The sequence below is a fragment of the Vidua chalybeata genome, chromosome 1, assembly GCF_026979565.1.
Source record: "Vidua chalybeata isolate OUT-0048 chromosome 1, bVidCha1 merged haplotype, whole genome shotgun sequence".
In the NCBI taxonomy this organism is placed as follows: domain Eukaryota; kingdom Metazoa; phylum Chordata; class Aves; order Passeriformes; family Viduidae; genus Vidua; species Vidua chalybeata.
The window spans coordinates 55591924-55610998 of record NC_071530.1 but is presented as its reverse complement, the minus strand read 5'-3'; the positions used below and the strand labels follow the sequence as shown (position 1 = coordinate 55610998).

Sequence of the window (19075 nt, the reverse complement as noted above, 5' to 3'; positions counted from 1 at the left end):
GAACTGAATGTCAGACCTGAAGGCAAGCACATGTTTGGGGTGAACAAGTGTAGTGGCTAACAGCTGGCCTGGATGCCTTAGAGTTTTAATTAATCCCAATTATAATTTTATAACTGAAATGTAAGTAATTATATAATTACCCTAATTATATAGCTTGACTGGTCTGGGCCATTGGGAAGCAGGTCTAGACCACTGGGGACAGGAGTAGCCATTGGCCAGTTAGCCAGGTGGCTAAACTAATTTAACCTATCAGAAAAAAACATATGAACTTCCAAAACTGTGTAAGTCAAACAGCTCTCAATAAAAGTCAGCTATTGTCATATGAACATGGAGTTTTGTGTCATCACTTCCATCTCAACTGCGATGATTGGTGAACCCCAACGTGATTAGCAATAGCCCGGCCGTGGGGATAGCAGTGGAGGTGGAACCTCAGTGGGGGAAGGTGGCTGAGTGTCGCTTTTTTTGTCCCCTCCCGGCGTCCGTTCTTCCCAGGCGCCAGCCAGCGGTTCGCCATGGGGGGGGGGGGGGTTTGCTAGGCAACACATGCCGCTGTTCTTGGGTCTATGCCGAGAATCCAGGTAGCAGTTGGTTCGTGCGATACGGGCTGCACTGTTCTAAGAACGCTACTAGGACCGAGATAAAGAGACAGAGAGGACACCTGTTTGCAGTTCGAAGAAAGTTGTATTGCTCGAATGCCGCAGGGACAAGTGACCCTGGGCGGGGGTCTGGTTATAGTTTTTATAGGGAGTATAGGTGATTGCCGGAGTCTTCCCCGGATTTGGGTGACTCCGGATGGTGGTAAAGTCTCTCCTCCAACCCGTGCCTTCAAAGAAAGACTCAGTAGTCTTCAGTCGTCCGGTCTCAAGGCAGTTTATTGCATATTATCTCAAGGCACACAGACTCCCTGACATTGTCCCTGACTCTGTCTGTCCCCGTCTCTGGCTGTCCCCGTCTCCGGTTGTCCCCGTCTCTCCTCCCCGAGGGGCTGGTGCCATCTTTTATATCACACATTACGTATTAGGTGTTTATAGTTTTTTCCCAATGCCTACTACCTATGTTGAACAGTGACTTTCTACTCTAAACCAATCTGTGAGTGCCAACACCACCAAGAACATGGAGAATAGGAAGAAGAAAGAAGGAGGACAGGGCACGCCCAAATCCCTCCATCTTAGAACCTCTGACCCCCGTGCACAAAACTCAGACCCCCCTGTACAAGGCCTAAAACCCCCCTGTACAGCACTCAAAAATCCTACCTTTCACTTTGTGACTACTTCTATTATAATATCTAAACTTTTGTGATTTCTTGTTCTTCCTACAAGGTTGGTAAATTGTTCCATGGGTCAAGCTCAAGACCACAGGGGTCCCTGGCCGCCTGCCAGGGTCTCAGAGGCTTCTGCCCTGGGCCCAGAACATCCAAGAGTGTCTGAGGGACACCTTGGGTTCCGACAGTGATAAGGTAAAACCAATAGAGACAGTGTCCAGCCTGAATACAGTACAGGTGAAATCCAATGGGAATAGCTTCAGGGGGAGGGATGAATATACAGAAAAATACAGAAACGAAACTCCAGATTCAAAAAGCTTTTTGCCCCTTTTGCATAGCTACACACCACCACAGCTGAGAGCTGCCAACAGCCAACAACTGTGGAGGAAGGCGGCCAGAAGAGCCGCCAGCAGCTGAGAGCTGCAGAGGAGGGGCAGCTGGAAGAGCTGTGGAGATCTGGACCTTGTAAATAGAAGCTGCAGGGGACCCTTGAAAATTGAAGACTTTAATAAAAAGAAGAAGCAACTGGAGAAATGGGAATGCGATTTTCTGCAGTAGAAAGAGAAGTGTTCAGAGCCATGGATTACACACAGCCACAAGAGCCACAGCAGAGACACCACAGGCACCACCCACTGGAGAAGCAGCGGAGAGAGTGAGTGAACCCTTGGGTGTACGGGCTGGGAGGATGGGTAGGAAGCCAAGGGAGGGAAGGCCACTATCTGGGACCCCTCTCCCTGCAGCACAACTCAGCCACACTGCCGCCAGAGCTCCCCTGCTGCCACTATTGGCAATATCTGTATCACAGGCAGGTTCACCCATACTGCGAGCACCCAAGCAACTACTGTTTGCATCAAGTGCACAGGCGCAGTGCCTGAGCCTGCTCACGCCACAGCCGCTGGAGCCATCTTTGTACTCTGCCCCCTGTATTGCCATTGGCACATGTGGCACATTTCTACCTGCAGATGATTGGGCTACACAATCAGTGTGTGGTAGGTGCACTAACGGCTATGGTGTGTGAGCAGAACCTGGAAATCAAGTGGCACTCAGCACTGGAAATGCTGATGCGGAGCTGCGAGCCTCTGAACCCAGAATTGTTGATGGAAGGCTGCCAGCACTCGGTACTGAGGGACACCATACCATACCACATTCACAGCTAGGGGTCGAGAAGCCCGAGGGATATTTTCTATTAACAGATTCACAGTATCCCAACCGGGAGGAGTCGAGTTACCACACCTTTACTGACCTGTGAGAAGATGCTTCCACCACACTGCCTATATCGATTAATATCTCTACATATGATCTGGTCAGCTGTTGGAAACAGATAAAATTAACAGCTATTGCAGAAGGAGATGTCAACAGCACTGAAAGGATTTCTGTGCCCATGCTTTCATTATCATCAGGTGGCCAGAAGCCTGTGGGTGGAATGGTTAAAGCATTCCCAGTACTGAGGGGCAATGGGACTGCACCCGACAGGTGTGCTTCCTTTCAGTGGCAGGTCTTCTCTGAGTTAGACCAGCTAGCCACTAAACATGGAGAGTAGCAAGCATGCTACGATTTTTAACTACTGATGAGGTGACACCTTTTGATATCAAGCAGATAGCAAAGCTGTTTTGTACCCCAGTTCAGTATATGATGTCCAAGTCCACCTGGCGGCAATATGCAGAGGACCAGGGCCTGCGGAATCTAGAGGTTCTGCAGCAAGATCCACAATTTGGGGCAGGAGCTGCTCAACTTATAGGACTACCCCCTGTTGACAATCCACAGTTACAGGCATGCTTACATCCTCTAATATTGGCACAGGCCAAAGACTTGGGAATACAAGCCCTGTTGAAGGTTGCAGACATGGCAACACTGACTCAAAGGTATTCTCCAATTAAACAGGGCCGTAAGGAATTATATATACAGTTTATAGAGAGGTTAAGAGATGCTGTGGATAAACAAATAATAAATAATGATGCAAGAAATCAATTATTACTACAATTGGCATGGGATAATGCAAATGAGGACTGCAAAAGAGCTATCAATTTATTACTGTAAGAAAATCCATCCTTAAATGAATTAACTGATGTGTATGCTAAAGTTGGAACAGAGTCATACAACATGGCTTTGTTAGCTGATTCTTTTTCAGCTGCTGTAGGGCTGTCACATCAGTGTTATGGATGTGGACAACAAGGCCACATAAGAGCAGATTGTCCCCAAAAGACCAATTCACTAGGGATACATCAAAGCCATAGAAAGGTTACTACTGTGGGAAACTGTAACCAATGTGGGAAGCCCGGTCACTCGGCCAAGCAGTGTTGGTCCAAGTTTCATCTTAATGGACAGCTCCTCAATGAGCAGGGAAACAGGAACAGGAGCATGGCAGGGAAGTGTGCGCAGACACAAGCATCTTCCCATCACCCAGTGCGAGCCTATGTGACCGGCTCACCAGAAGGACAAGAGAGTCAGCAGGTATGGATGTTTCCACTGCCATCACAGTAACTATAAGTTCACTCCAGGTACATAAAGTTCCTCTCAAGGCCTGTGGACCTATAGGGAGAGGGTTAAGTGCTCTGTTGCTGGAATAATCAAGTGCAACACTACAAGGCATTTTTGTTCACCCAGGTGTCATAGATGCTGATTTCACAGAACAGATATTGTGCTGTGGTGTCAACGCCTTCTCCTTCTGTGTCTATCCTAGAAAACACTCATATTGCCCAGCTTATACCTTTTAAGTTTTTTCTTCCCACAACAGACCCAAGGACATGAGGAGACCGAGGCTTCAGATCAACAGGAGAACCTCAGGTGTACTGGACTCAGATCGTCTCTGAATACAGACCAAATATGGTTTGTACACTCTCAATGCCTCAGGAAAGTCAATCTTATATAGAGGTCAGTGGTACAGCAGACACCAGAGCAGATGTTACTATCATTTCTACAAGCACATGGCCTCGATCATGGCCTACCGAGGCTGTAGGATCTGTTGTTGCAGGCCTCAGAGGTAGCACATAAATTTATCTAAGCAGGAAACCAGTGTTGCTTAAAAATTTTGAAGATTAAACAGACACTATATATCCCTATGTTACTGCTGTCCCACTTAATTTATGGGGAGGGGATGTCTTATCAGCATGGAGAGTCAGGATGGGAATGGATTTTTAGCTAGGGTCACTGAAATAAAGGGCGTAAAACAGCCTACCTTAGCCTTGAAATGGTTCAATGGACAACCTGTGTGGGTTCAACAGTGGCCCCTTGAAAAAGAAAACTTAAATGTCCTTAAATCCCTAGTTCAGAAACAACTGGCTCAAAGTCACACTGAGTCTTCAACAAGCCCATGGAACAGACCTGTGTTTGTAATGAGAAAGAAATTAGGAAAATGGAGATTATTCCACGATCCAAGAAAAATTAATGCTGTTATGGAGAGTATGGGTGCTTTACAGTCTGGAATGCCATCACCTACTATGATACCAGCCAATTGGGAATACTAATTGTTGATTTAAAGGATTGTTTTTTTACTATTTTTACACCCAGATGATACCCAAAAGTTTACCTTTACAGTTCTGTCCATCAATCATGCAGCACCAGTTGAACAATACCAATGGAAAGTACTCCCACAGGGAATGAAGAACAGCACCACAATTTGCCAGTGGTATGTTGCACAGGCACTTCCAATAGTGAGAGAACAATTTCCAGGGGCATATTGTTATCATTATATGGATAACATCCTAATAGCAACACCAACCAAAGGAGGCCTCTTACAAATACAGCCAGAATTTATGCAGGCACTGCAAAAATTTGGCTTACGAATTGCACCAGAAAATGTACAACAACCACCATGGAAATACCTGGGAGTCAAAATATTAGATCAAACCATACAAATGCAAAAAATTCAATTTTCAACCAAAATTCAGACTTTAAATGATGCACAGAAACTTTTGAGTATCATTAATTGGGTAAGACCATTTGTAGGATTAACTACCCCACAATTGTCACCTTTATTTAACATCCTTAAAGGTGACCCTGAGTTAACCTCATCAAGAAAATCAACACTGCAGACAAAAACTCTGTTTGAATTAGTAGAACGAGCCATAACAAACAGACAAGTGTACTGGATATGTTCAAAGGTTTGTGTTATAGTATTTGTTGTTATTGCTGATTTACATCCTACAGGTATCATTGGACAACGGGACACTCAGTGGTCAGACCCTGATTGTCTGGAATGGTTGTCTACACATTCTGGAATTGGTTTTTCTATCACAGCAACCTAAAAAGACAGTACCTTCCATATTTGAATGAATTGCTCAATTAATTATTAAGTGTCGCCAAAGATGTATACAATTAAATGCCAAAGATCCTGCAAAAATTATTATACCTGTTGCACAGGAATATTTTGAATGGTGTTTTGCAAACAGCACAGCACTGCAAAGTGCTTTACAAAATTATTCAGGACAAATCACCTACCACCTACCTAGTCATAAGCTGTTGCAATTAAGTGGGTCCGCTGCATTGTCACTGAGATCATTGAATCATCATACACCACTGTAAGGTCTCACTGTCTTTACTGATGGTTCTGAGAAAATGGGGAAAGCCATTGTGACCTGGAAGGAGGACAAGGGGTGGCAAACACTCAAAGGTCATTATATTGGATCACCCCAATTACTGGAGTTACATGCTGTCACTATGGCTGTCACTATGGCTGTCACTATGGCTTTCCAATGATTTCCTCACACTTCCTTAAATATTGTAACTGATTCTGCCTATGTCACAGATATAACACAAAGATTAGACCAAGCTTTACTGAAAGAAATTGACAATGCAGCACTATTTGAACTGTTAAAAGGTTTGTGGCATACAATCAAAGTCAGAACATCTTATTATATTTTACACATTCGGAGTCATACTAATTTGCCTGGTTTTATAGCAGAGGGTAATGCTCAGGCTGATTGGTTAGCTAGCCCTGCCTGGACAGCACCACAGCCTGGCATGCTGACACAGGCAAGAGCATCCCACGCCTTTTTTCATCAGGGTGTTAGAGCATTACAAAGGCAATTCTCACAGACACAGAGGCACGCAATATTATTAAATCTTGTGCCGACTGTCAATGTCACATTACACCACTGCAGATGGGGGTAAACCCCTGCAGTCTGCGAGACTTACAAGTCTGGCACACAGATGTCACCCTTGTCTCTGAATTTGGATGCTTAAAGTATACACACGTTTCAGTGGACACCTTTTCATCAATTTAAAAATAATTTATATGTTTGTAAAGTGTTACCCATAGTAGTTTCTAAGGTTTAACAGTTTTGTAAGGAAGTTAGGTGTTTGTTATAATTGGGTTATGGTTGTGAAGAGTTTGCAGCATACCACCCTGAGAAGCTGTTCCTGATGGCTCCCGGATTATATCATCATGATTCTTCTGTACATTGTGCTGTGTTTGTCACACTGTCTGCAAGGGCCCTGCAGAGGATGACAGACATTACCTTTTGTATTTAAAAACAAAAAGGAGGAACTGTCGTGCCTAACAGCTGGCCTGAAAGCCTTACAGTTTTAATTAATCCTGATTATAATTTTATAACTGAAATGTAAGTAATTACATAATAACCTTAATTATATAACTTGACTGGTCTGGGCCATTGGGGAGCAGGTCTAGGCCAATGGGGACACGGGCAGCCATTGGCCAGTTAGCCAGGTGGCAACTAATTTAGCCAATCAGAAAAAAACGTGCAGACTATCAAAGCTGTATAAGTTGAACAGCTCTCAATAAAAGTCAGCTATTGTTGCATGAAGTTTTGTGTCCTCACTTCCATCTTGACTGCAATGGACAGGGATTCAGGCTACGTTTCATATGGCTAACAGCAAGCAGTCATCATAGTTTGCATCTCTCATTTTCTGACAGCCAGCATGTGGTCATAAATACAGTTTTACTGTACATATTTGTATACTATATATTTAAAAATGCACAGACACACTTTGCTAGTCAAACACACACAGCTTCTTCTTTGTTCACTATCATTGGTCTCACTTAGTAGGATTGTGACTATGCAATTTTATTTTAGTGAGATCATGCTCAGTTAGTCAAATTGAACCTCATTACCACAGCTCAGGGATGGATGGGTATTTTTAATTCTTTTATCATTTTATCACAGCTTTTATCACCATAACAACAGGAGACACACTTTAATTTGACAATATACTATAACCAAATCTTCTTTTAATTTATTTTGTTATTTACAACTTATAAGAAAGACCAGTGGATAAAAATGTGAAAATCCAAAAATAAGCCATGTGGCAACATATTCCAAAAGCACATGCAACATGTCTCAGGTACTTACTCCTAAAATTGCCACACTAGCTCCATGAGGCCTCTGTTAAGCAAAATTATGAAAAAATTTTGTTTCCTTCATGTCCACTGAGAGATGCCCCACAGGACCACTGTAAGAAAGGGGACAGGTTATCAAGGTACTTGAGCCATGGTTAAGGAAAAGTGAAGCTCAATCAGTGGACAATTCAGAGCACCCAAAGCTGGGCTTTCAAGAATGGTCAAGAGATAAAACCTCTCTCTTATTTATGACTACACAGAAACTCCAGAAATACTAACTGCCCTACACCAAAACTAGCTTCTAGAACCTCCTAAACAATCACTGGAATGCAACGATACATATGATACCCCTAAAACATAATTCAAGAATATCCTTGATACTTAAGAAATTGATGTGGTCTTAATTGGACTTGCTTGATAGCATTGTTTCAGTCTCATCTAACTTAATGTTTCTTGGCCATATAGTGAGCTCTCACCCATATAATTTTAACCTCAGACTAGGTGAGGCTGTTGAATGAATTAAGCAATTTGGAGAAAAATATATTGACTGCTTTCAAAAGACATTGTTCCAGGCTATAGCTCCTCTCTATAATCTTTTTAATAACTTCATGGGGATTACAAGTAATGGACTTGAATGCTGAAATTGTGACTTTTTACAAGAGAGCTTTTTTGTAGAAGACTACCTCTTTACTGCTAACCCTGGAACTTCTGAGAATAGTGCTGGGTCAATGAGAGAAATAAATCAAAGATAAATGATAAATCAAATCCTTTTACCAATTGTTGTTCTCTGTCCAGGATCAGGAGGGCAATAGACCTGAGACAAAAACTGCACTTTCTACAGTAACCTCAGTCTGTCAAGAATTTGTGTACCTGAGATACAGAGGCACAAAGCATTGTTACTACAGTTTTTGTAAGTAACTGAGTCTTAGCCTCGCTCAATATATGAGTTGCAAAACACCAACAGCTCTTCTCCCTTCTTCTAGAGGATCCCCAGGAGAATGGGACAATTTCCTAAGGAGAACCAACATGCTGCAATGTTGCAGTGAAGAGAATAAATAATGAGATTCTGAAAGCATCACCTCTCATGAAAAAATCCCACTGATTTCAACCTCGAAGGACTAACTGATGATGAGACCTAAAAAACAAATACATTATTATAAACCAGGAATTATTCTGTTTTTCTTAATAGAATTTTAAATCTATGTGGAATTAACTAGGCAAAAATTATACCAATTTACATGCCCTTAAATTTATGTCTTAGCTTTCTACAAAATTACAGCTTAAGATAAAGATATGAGGTATATAATTAGATAGATAGATAGACAGATTAGATAGATAGATAGATAGATAGATAGATAGATAGATAGATAGATAGATAGTCTGTTTCCCTTGATTTTCATCTCTTAGTGAACCTCCAGTGATAGAAGTTCAGCCTGGATCTAACCCACAGAAAGTCACGGAATAGCTCCCAGAAGCTCTAATGAAGCCAGACTACTTAGAATTTTTAAATCAAATACAAGTGGATTTTGTCTCATTTTTCTCATTTGACTACATCAGAACTAAAATCACAACTGGAAAACATGTCCTAGATATGAGGAAGTCATGGAATATTTGCCCCATGATGGATTCTGTGATCCACCATTTTTCTACATGATATTAAATCTCACTGATTTAGCCACTGAAGTGGTATCTCTTCTTTCTGATTTAGCCTCAATTTTTAAATGTATTAGGCTGAGATACTATTGGTCACACAAGCTGTGGCCACTTGTTGAAACGTCTTTCAGCCTTTACACCACAGCTTTCAAATATCTTATTTGGCATTTATGGCACATCTGTTATCCATTATTCAGCCATTCAATGTTTATTATTCCACATGTTAACTATCGTACACTTCTTGAATGAAAAGTTCATACAAGCAATAGTCTACTTATCATCTTTGAGTGATCTAAAACTATTCTATACACAGAGAAGACACTTTTTGAAGCTCAAAGCTTGAGCTTTAACCAAATAACCCTTCTGCAATCCAATTATTTGTAAAGTCTATGCTATGCTATGGCTTAATTTAGTGTATATTGCACCCACAGAGAGTTCAGAAAAATAAACTGTGGGACACTGTAGGACTTCATAGAACTTCCTATTGGCCTGAGATATGCCAGAAGCAGCATAGTTATCCAGCTTAATAATGTGGAAAACACTGAATCTGAGCATCTCGTTAGCAAGAAGGATATTGTTTGATGCCAGTGATCTTAGAAAAAATAAACAGTAAAAAAGAAAAAATAAATAGCCAAACAAAATGAATCCCTCAAACCTCCCCCACCCTCTACCAGGACAGAATTTTTGACAAGTACAGTTAAATTTAAATCAGTGGATTTAAGACAAGGAATTTGCATTCCCCAGAGTGATATTCACTACCAATAATGTAAAGAGAGAAGCACAGCAGATGTGATAACACAGCAAGCTCTCTTGTTTATGAGCAACATTATTCACATACCTCAGTGACTGGCCCTGGTATAAGAGTGATTCTGGAAGGAATTCAACAGCAACAACCCTGCCATCGCATAGACTAGCAAGAAAATATGACACATTTGGAGGTCGATATGACAGTTCCATGGTTCACTCTCGGATTTCTAAAAAGTTGCTTATAGCATCACTCTATTAAAACAAAATTACACACTCCTAGACCAATCAGGTGCTACTAGCAAGGTCTGAAAACTCTTGGGATATTTTCCAAAATGGAGACAGCAACTTTGTGCCCAAACTGTGAGACTTTTTTGGTATAGACTCCTCCATCAAAAATAAATAGTCTAAGCTCGGTTATAACTCTAATTTCAGAGAAAAGCAGAACCTTTGGAAAAAATTAAGAGTATATTATGGTTCCCTGGCCTCCTTCTGAGTGCCTAGAGACCTGCATGTCCCAGGTGAAAGCAAGCCATGCTTCTGTCCTCAGCAACATCACTAACAAAACAGGGGCCAGCCTGGTTGGGCTGGTCACAAAGTACATGAAATCAGTTGAAAAATTAATTGCCCTGCCTTCCCTGACACATGATAAATCAGTCCAGGCATCTCAGTGCAATACATTAAACAAACTATGCTCACAACTAGTTGACAGCAGCAGTGACATAAAATATATACTGCATTTATTCGATTCCCTAATTATGCCACTACTGCTGCCACAAAAAGCTTTCTGAAAACCATCAGGATTCTGATGAAGGATGTCTACAAATATACCTAAGTTGTCTTCTATTTTTAGTCAATATTAGAGCTTATCTAAAATAAATGTTCATTACAGCTTCCCTAAAGTCATACACACTCTTATTCTCAACTTAAAAATAAGGTGCTGATTTCAAGCATTTGCCTCTTATGTTTAGTCTTCCCATTTTATATAAAACAAATAGGACACCTGTGCTGTCCAGCAGCTTATTGAAAGTCATTCTTTATCTTCCCCCTATTTAAAAACTTATTTCCAAGGAAACACTGATACACAAGCTCTGGAAAGGGTCAATGAAGACAACTGAAATAAAATCTTTAACAAATAATTGAACATAAAAGAGGACCTGAAGAGATTACCTGTACAATGAATGGCTGGCTGTGGCTGTGTCTGTTGCCCAACAACTGTCCAGCCTGCAGTGTTCTTGCCTAGAGGAAACTGCTGGCTGTGCCCAAACTTCTGCCTTGCCTTGCTGCTTTACTGAGGTGTCCACATGCACCCAGCTAGCTGTGACATCAAGTGTAGCTCTCCAAGCAGAAAGGCTCTCTCTAATTACAAAACTTTTTTTTTTTTTTAAGAAGGTTTCATACCACTACAAAGAACTAAGAAAAAGTGCAGCCTATACTGCATATGCTTAAAAACCTAAACCTAGCAGGTCCTGTGCATGGCCATGAGCAACACACTAGAAAGCAACCACATCTCCTTGTAAGACCTAATTCATGCTGGTCATTGCCACGGGTATATTCTTCCCTCTATTATTGTACTGAGAAATTCACATCTAAAAAAGACAACATTAAAACTCCAGCGGATGTAGGATAGATACAACTATATATAAAGGCACACCCAGATTCCCAGGAACTAGCATGGCAGTTTCATATTTACTCACTGGTTGAACAAGAAGAATACTCTAAGATCAGCTCAAATTCCATACTATTTTTAAGCAGCATGTGAATACTTGCATCTTGAGGAAGAGTACACACAGCCAGGATCTCTCCTGCTCATCCTATATCTATCTAGCAACATTTCTACCAGTCCATTCTAGAAATGAGGTCCCACCCTAGCAGAACCTGCATAAAATACACAGAAACTGTGCTTCACCTCAAACAGTTTAATATCCAGAGAATCATTATGTTCTGAATGTGCTAAAGCTGAAAGGGGGGAAAAAATCCACATTTAACTTAGTTTGTGTTGTGGTTTAATGAAAGTCTGTTTTTCAGTTGTGGGGGTGGGAGGCGAGGGTGGTTGCCTGTGAGGACCTGCTGGAGCTAATGAACTGGCTTGTTTTGAAGGGCCAATCAGCTGGCTAAGTTTGGGGATTGAGGCCTGGTTCGACCACTTGAAGGAGTTAAGCACACCCCTGTAGAAAAGCACATTTAAAAAAGAAGGAAGTGCAGGAAAATTCTCTCTTGGCTTCTGGCTTTGAACAGGCTGGACTGGGCCGGGTCTGCACGGCGGGGCTAGGCCGCCCTGGCCCCGTGCAGCCGGGTTGGCGCACAGCTCGGTTGGGATTTCTGCCACCGCCAGGCCATGCCACCGGGACTATCCCAGCACCATGGGCTCAGTTGAGATTTCTGCCACCGCCAGGCCATGCCACCGGGACTATCCCAGCACCGTGGACAACTGTGCGGCCAGGACCGGCGCCAGGAGTGGCCCCGCAGCCAGGATCCTTGCAGCCAAGGCAGTGCTATGTGGCCGTGGCTATTTCTGCATGTCTCCTAAATGAATTTTTTTTATTCCAGGACCAGCACTGGGAGTGACACCGTGGTCGGCACTGAGGGCAGCCCCGAGGCCAAGAGCAGCCAGGGCTGGGAGTGGCCACCACCATCCTGGTCTGGGAGCAGTCATGTGACTGGGACTGTGCGGCCAAAATTGGTGTGACTGCGACGGTGCCACGCAGCTGCGGCTGTCTCAGCATGACGCACAATGGACTTTGCTTAGTTGCTTTTAGCCAGCTATGCTGCAGACAGGACAAAAGGCACGGCAGCAGTTTTTTTCCCTTTCTTCCAGCGCCCTGCATGAAAGAAAGGAGCAGAGGTCGCACCAGCAGCCAGCATGGTTTGTGCAGTGCCAGCAGAGACCACATTATCAGCAGCAACAGACACAGTGATTCCTCAGTTGTGGAGCCTGGACAAAATCACCCTTTAAACATTTTTAAGGCTCTATACTGTTTTAATTGATAAAGCTTGAGAACAAATGAACCTACGAACACTAACTTTCTCCTGAGTCAGGAAAAGGAAAGGGTGAAAATATGTAGAAAATACAATAGGGACCCTGAGGTCAGTAAAGAAGGAGTCTTTAAGTCTAGATTGGGGGGCGGGAGAAGCAGAATTGAGGAAATGCCTGAGTCTTGGGCTGAAATTCTCTTGTAAGCCATGGTGATGGACTATGATACATCAAACGCTTGTTTCCTTGTAACTTGTGAAAATGCATTTGGGGGGATGTAGTGTTTTAATCACAGCCATGAACAGAGGCACCAGTGCTAAAGCGAGCAGATGTTGAAATTATTTTGATTCAATGAGAAATTTGAACAGAGAGAGATGAGAAACCTTGCCGCAGTGATAGTAATACATAATCCTCTGTTCCCAGAGATGGATGAAGAGAACTTTTATTTTATGCTAGAACAGCCCATTCTTAAAAGAGAACACCAATAAGTTGACATGGCCCATGAAAGCAGCTGGGAGATAGCTGCAAGGTATGGGAAGGACTTTTCACACTGCAAGCAGATTTTCCTTTCCTGTGCAGCTGATTTGCTGTGACACTGAAGCCACAAGAGACCTGTTTCTTGTGGAAAAGTCTTTATAGCATGACAAGAGAGACTCCTCTCTCTAAGTAGACTGAAGAAAAACTATTCTAGAAGTGACAAACTGACTGAAAGTCTCAAGTTTTGTCTTCTTACATTGTCAGTGGGAAAGAAAAGAAGGTGGGGGGAGAGGAAAAGTGTTCTGATTTTTTTTCTTATTTTTTCCCTTACTTCTGTTAATAAAGTTTTTTTTATACTCCTTAAGGTTTGTGCTTGTTTTGCCCTCCTTCTCCTAATTCTTATCTCACAGCAAGAAAATGAGTAAATATACTGTAGTAAATACACTGGCGCTTAGCTAGCACTAGACCCACTACAGCTAGACACTGTACTGAATATTTGGTTGGATCAGATTAATTAAGTAACCACACTGGAATCGTAGGGCTGAAGTGTGGTGTGCTTTAAATAACGTGCAGATAACTCATTGCAGGGCTTCAAGGTCAGGACAGTTTCCTTTAATGTGAAAACACATTTCAGGGAAGTAGAAGGTAGAAGCTCAGCTGAATTACAACTTTCTTTACCATAAAGGAAGACTCTAACTTTTCACCTCACCCTCTCTCCTTTTTCTTTTCTTTCCCCTCTTATTTATCTACTGTTCTGAAAGGGTCATGTAACTGGGGATACAGTGCTGTTCATTCATTTTCCTTTAGGCAAAGTTAAATGCTTACAAAAATGCTGGACATGCAAGCTGTCCTGACACAATCGGGGGCAATCAGGCAAAGGTGTCTCTGCCACAGGCATGCAGACCTGGTTTGGCAGCAGCACCCACAATGCTCTCCACACATGTGTGGGGGACATGGTCAGCCCTCACAGCTACACAGGCTTTCATCTCCATTTCAAAAAGTTACCTGCTAAATCAAAGTGACTTTCAACTAATTAGAAAGTAGCTAATATTTGCCTAATGGCCACCAGGTAACCTGGACTGCTCTGAAAATTGCAACCAAGAGATGCAAGCCATGTGTCACAGCAGATTCCTGCACTACACTTAACTCCATTACCATCCATTGCTGCTCCATGACATGCTAGCACAGCCATAAAAAAACATGTAATTTACCATAAGCTTAATTATTTCTTCTCTGATATGTCATGTGGTATTAGGTGACAACTGCAGGAAATAATGGCTGCCACTGTTCTACAACAAAAGAAGTCTCCAGAGATGTACTTCCTTTAAGTCAATGTGCCTTTGAAATTACTCTAGTGCATACAGGAAACTAATTCAGTGTTAACAGAGGAAGACTACAATCAGTGTAAATGAAAGCCTAAGGAAAAAAAAAAGGTAGCAACTTCTAGAGCATGCATAGACACAATGCAGAAGAACATGCAACTTACTGCTTGCTTCTGTTCTATCATTTCTAATTTTCCATATAATGAATATACACAACCAAAGAGAGTTTGAAAATCCCACACTAGTAGTGCTATTGAGGACCAGCATCTATGAGCTTGGTTTGGATATTCCTCACATAGTTGAGAGGCTGCTAGGCTTCTGCTCATATTGATGACCATAACAAAGCTGTAATGACTTCACAAAAGAGCTGTTTTTTCTTGAAATAGCAAATGAAAAATAAGTTTCTTAATTCAACAAACTCCACAGAGGGAAAAAAAAAAAGTATTTTCTGTAACACATAGAAGGGCAATAGTATTTATGCAAGAGTTTCAATTACAAAAATCAAACCAAACTTTTCAGTATTCATTTCAGTTTACAGAGTCTGAAATCCTCATTTTAGAGAAAAGAACCACATACTACATGGGAGAGTAAATAAATTTTAGTACAGATCACAGAAAGAGGTACTATAAACGGCAGAACTAGAAGTTGGATGGGTTTATAGATATTGTTCATAAAAAGTTTGAAATAGTATTTTGCCAATAAATATCAGCCTAGGCACTGAAATAATACATTAATAAAATCCCTTGTATTTTTAATCTATGTTTAATCCTTAGAGCACTAGAGGATGCTTGATAAACATTTTAAGTCTTATCTCTATAAACAGATCTACACATTTTCTGTGCACATGTATATAAGCTCATAAAACTACAAATATCATATAATTGTGCATAAGACTAAGGCATGGTTCAATATAAGATGATCTAAATACATTTTCTTGCAGATGCATCTTCTTAACAATCATGTCTGAATGAGTTTAACATCCTCTAACCTTTGCTAAAAGGCAGCCCACTCTTTGGTTGGTACTACTAGCACCATTTGACACTCCAACAAGAAGAAAAAAACATTACTTAAAGTAAAGCACCCACTTTCATGCGTTCACCTTAACTTTATCTAAAGCAATGCCTTATTTACATATTGTCTTTTAAGAAAATCTAGAAGCAGTTAAAACTTCAGCCTGAAGAAAATTTTATACTTAGTACACTTTCCATTATATTAAGGAATAATTATGTGATTGCTAATGAGTGTATATATATATATATATATTCTTCATATATATATATATATATATATATATATATATATATATATATATATATATATATATTAAGAAACATCCCAAACATTTTCAAAATGTGAATTTGGGTAGTGGTTACCTGATTTTAGTTTTTAAAAAAACAATTACTCTATAATCCCTTTTGTATTCTTTATTAAGGTTACTTAAGGGAAAAATATTATTTAGTCCATCCAATGTTGTATGAATATTAAATAGACTATTTCAGTTTGTTCCACTGCACTTAGGTCACACTTGACAAAGTACAGTTCATAACTAGTTTCTTTCATGGAAAGGGAAAAGAACAAAACCAGAAAATGTGAAAAATAACATATGTGTGAGGACAAGAGAACTGTAGGACAGCACAGTAATAGTTGCTGTCAAAGTAATAGATGCCTGCAGTGAAGTTCCCAAAGCCTAAGACAACATACAGCTTACATGGAAAACTGAAACTCAGATCTATGTTTTACATTGCTGTAATGATAGCAATTGCAAAATCCCACAAATCCTCAGCCAGCTATGAGAGGAACAGGCTTTTTCAAAGCCAAACATACTCATGTCAAGTTCAGTTGAGGTTGCTGCTCTCACAGTCTGAAGGATGCCTTTCTGCTACACAACAGGAGAGAGAAGGACTTACACTGGAAACACAAAGAATACTGGATCTTTAAAACAAATTTGATAGATTTGGTATTTGATAAAAGGACAAAGTTTAACCCCTTTCCCCTGAACCTCCCAGAAGCTACTAATGATAAAACAGCATAAAACTTCAAGTTTTGTCAGACACAAGGCAGTGGGAAATAAAGATGTAACTCTTGTTACTTAACTATCAAAAGCAACCCGTGTCCCTTTAAACCTTAAATAACAATTTAAAACAAGATGCATTCTTTAGACTGCTAGTGGCCACAATAGGCCTTGGATCACTCAACTTGTTTCACTTCCAGTTTCACTAGAGTAAAAAAAAACTATGCAAATAAATTTAGCTTTTTTTCTTTTCCTGCAGATATCCAAAAAAGGTGAATCCCAGTGCACTTGCAAAAAAAAAAAAAAAATCCCATCCCTTATGTTCAAAGATGAGCAACTTAGAGGAAACAAAGAGAACTTGTAATAGAGAACAGAGAATGCAATTCTGTCAAGGCAGGAGAGATGTAACAAAGTTTCTAAAATGTAACAAGTATCAGAAGCACAGTAGTTTGCAGAAGAAATTGTTACACAAGTATTTGTTTTAGGGAAAAAGGGGTGATGTTACTATTAGGGACTTGATCATGTATACTATTGGTTAGCAGACATATGAACAGAAATACTATTGGCTATCCAGGCTCACGCTATCCTAACCTGATAGTGAAAATATTATAAAAGCTATATACACTTTTAATAAATGTTTCTGGTTATACCACGACTGGGGACGGTGCCTCATTCATACGTTGCAGACGGCTGCCTCTCAAATACTTGTTAAAAATTATATTAAGACTGATCACCCTGAACTATCTTGGCAAACTAACATACATTAGAGATGTTAGTTATTGATATGGTAAGTATCAAGTGTCATAGTTACTAGACTTTAAATTTATGCATACTTGTGTATCACTTCAGAGGATCACAATTTATATGCCAAAAAGACCAGACAGGAATTATTTAAAAGAACAAAAATACATAATTTTCCATCATGGTGGACTTTTATGATGGAATGACTGCAAAGACCAACCAATGTCATCTATCTAGACATCTGTAAAGCTTTTGACATGTCTCACATGACATCCTTCTCTCCAGATTGGAAAGGCATGGGTTTGAAGGGTGGACTGTTCAGTGGACATGGAAATGGCTGGATGGACACAGCCTGAGAGCTGTGGTCAATGGCTCTATGTCCAGACAGAAGACAGTGATGACAGTGGTCTGTCAGGGCTCTGTCTTGGGATTGGTGCTCTTTAACATCTTTATCTGTGATACAGACAATGGGATTGAGTGCACCCTTGGCAAGTTTGAAGGTGACATAAAGCTGAGTGGTGCAGTTGGCACAAGGAAGGGATGCCATGCAAGGGCACCTGGACAAACCTGAAAAGTGGGCCCATAAGAACCTCATGAGATTTAACAAGTCTAAGTGCACAGTTGTCGGGAGCAACTTCAATGAGTCCAGACCAAGAGAACACTGGGAGAAGAAACCATTCAGAACAGTCCTCTGGAGAACAACTTGGGGGTGCTGGTGAATGAAAAGCTGGTCATGACCTGGCAATGTGCACTCACAGCCCAGAATGCAAATGGTATCCTAGGCTGCAGCAAAAGAGGATTTGCAACAGGTCAAGGTAGGTGATTGTCCCCTTCTACTCTCTCATGAAGACCCCACCTGCAGTGCTGCGCCCAGGTCTGGGGTCCTCAGCACAAGAAATAACATGGGCCTGTTGGAGTGGGTCCAGAGGAGGCCACAAAGATGCTCAGTGGGCTGGAGCACCTCTGCTATGAAGGCAGGCTGAGAGAGTTGGGGTTGTTTGTCTGGAGAAGAAAAGGCTCCAAGACGACCTCATTGCTGCCTTTCAGAACAAGCTTTACACAGGGAGATAGTGACAGGACAAAGGGGAATGGTTCTAAACTGTAAGAGGAGAAATTTAGATTAGCTGCTAGGAAGAAACTCTTTATTGTGAGCATGGTGAGGCACTGGAACAGATTGCCTAGAAAAGTTGTAAATGTCCCAGCCCTGGAAGTGTCCAAGGCCAGGCTAGAGAGGGCTCTGAGCAACCTGGTCTAGTGAAAGGTATCCCTGCCCATGGCAGGGGGGTTGGAACTAGATGATCTTTAAGGTCCCTTCAAACCCAAACCAGACTGTAATTCTATGACAATTTAGAACTTTTACAAATCAAGCTTCTCTATTTGCTACATTCTCATGCTAGCTTTTCAGCCCACCATATATCTGTTTTGCAGGTTGTGACCCCTTGGAAACTTGAATGTCTCCATTGACTTACAGTTTAATGTACTTGGATAGTTGTTCTTATGAGAGTGATTTCAGCCTGGAAATATCTCAGCTAACGTCTCCAACAGGAGTAAGAACAAAACTGGAGTGTCCTTTAAAAGAAAAATCATACCAAAGTTG

The 19075-nt window shown here is 41.2% G+C and overlaps 1 long non-coding RNA gene across 1 annotated transcript; it reads right to left on the bottom strand.

Annotated features, from left to right (window-relative positions):
- Positions 1-5750: 5750 nt before the first annotated feature.
- On the bottom strand, positions 5751-19034 carry LOC128784406 (uncharacterized). The gene is made up of 5 exons (XR_008429474.1): positions 18948-19034; positions 8636-8691; positions 7570-7669; positions 6602-6694; positions 5751-5835 (listed from the first exon to the last, which is right to left on the bottom strand). It is a non-coding gene; the product is annotated as an uncharacterized LOC128784406 (long non-coding RNA).
- Positions 19035-19075: the final 41 nt, after the last annotated feature.